The sequence below is a fragment of the Asparagus officinalis genome, chromosome 2 (genome assembly GCF_001876935.1).
Source record: "Asparagus officinalis chromosome 2, Aspof.V1, whole genome shotgun sequence".
In the NCBI taxonomy this organism is placed as follows: Eukaryota; Viridiplantae; Streptophyta; class Magnoliopsida; order Asparagales; family Asparagaceae; genus Asparagus; species Asparagus officinalis.
Window position 1 is genome coordinate 67,556,766 of NC_033795.1, and position 1,818 is coordinate 67,558,583.

Consider the following 1,818-nt stretch of genomic DNA (forward strand, 5'->3'; position numbering starts at 1 on the left):
GGGGAACGGGATCTGGATTTGATGAAGGTTGGACAGCAACATCGTCCGCTCTTGTCTTAGGCGCTGGCTTTGCCTTTAGCACCCACACCTGCTTGAGTTTTGACGGATTCTTAACCGTCTCTTCTTTCTGCATCTCCTCTGTTTTCTGCAGAAGGGCTCGGGCATGCGCAAGCAATGCGCGGCGCTTCTTGATTCGCTCTTCGAGGGTCGAACGAGTCCTCGTGACACGAACCCAATCTTTCGTTTCTGCCTTAGAGGAGGAGGTGGTTATGCGCCGTTGTTGCTCTTGGCGCTGTCTGGACTTCAGATCTTCATTGTAGCGGATCCCGTCCATCGATTCTGCGGCCTTGGCCAATTGTCGTGCAAGGCGTTGGTGCCGTCTTTGGCGCGTCCTCTTTGACACAGCTGGAGCACCTTCAACACTTGTCCTTACAGCGAAGGGCAGATCTGGATCTGCAGCTTCAACCTGCTTGGATGCCGCTGGGATGTCACGGGGCACGGGTGCAGCAACGGCGACGGGATCTTGGATCTTGGAGCCGGAGGTCCCGCGAGCATTTCTGGAAGATAAAGTCTTCCTACGCCTGTTTGGAGAGGCGGATCTGGAGGAGGAGGAAGAGAGGTACTCTTCAAACTTTTGCTGATCGAACTCGTATTCGATCTCTTCATTCACCCGGATCTTGAATGCCGGTTGCGTCACGACAGCCTCGGCAGCGAGGCTGTTGGCTCCCACTGTGGTCGCCAGTTTTTTTTCGTCGAAAGTTGCCTTCATCATTGATTTCATTAGAACTTTAGTCGTTACAAATGAATTCAAATAACGAAAATAAAAATTACAACTTTCTTGAAAATAAACACAAGATCCGTTTATCGTCTCTTGCTTGCGTGGGTCTTTGGCCTGTGACGGGGACGTCGATATCCGTGGACTACCTGGCACTCAGATCTGTTCCAGAAAAATCGGACAGAGCTTCGTCGATCCGCGAGGAGATCTAGAAGCCTGAAGCGCCTATCTCGGCTAAAACGAGATATTTGCTCTTCTTAGGATTACCGGCGAAGGGTAATACTAAGGAACGGACACGGGTGATGAAGAATCTGATGAAGACCTCTCCTCTGTTGAAGCGCTCGACCACTCTTCACTGCAGCAGGGCTTCGCCAACTTCTCCAAATATTTATAGGCTAGGGGGAGCCCCTAGGGTGCCTAGACACCCTAGGGTGTCTCTAGAAATCCGAGACACCCCTAGGGTGTCTCGGAAATTTTCGAGACACCCCTGGGGTGTCTCGGAATTTCTGAGACACCCCTGGGGGTGTTTTGGAATTCCTGAGACGTCCGTTGAGGTATGTTTGATTGTTTTCACCGTAAATTCTTCGTCCGAACTCGGATTTGAGTAATTCCAAGTGCGTTGGAAGCTTGACGAAGAGGTCTATCTGCTCCAATGGTTGGATTATCTGTAGAATGAACGATACTCGAAGGGCGTTGTCCTTTTTGTGAACATCGCCGGGTTCCCGATTGGCCCGGGTCTTCGTTGTTCCGAAATCCTATCAGCTCACGTAGTTCGTCGATTCACTTCAATCGTTCATCGACGTCAATTGAACTCCTGTGGATCGGATAGTGATGTTCATCGTTGCTCTTTAACACTGAACCGTTCGTGGAGACCTATAGGCAATTTTCGATGCCTACAGATACCCCCTCCAAAGTGTTCCGGACTCGTCTTGTTTATAGAAGAGGCTGGAATACTTTGGATGTGATTGGTCTAGCCTTCAGTCGGCGTAAGGACCTGTAGTTAGCTTCAACTCTTGGCTCCTTCGATTTTCGGTCTATTCGAT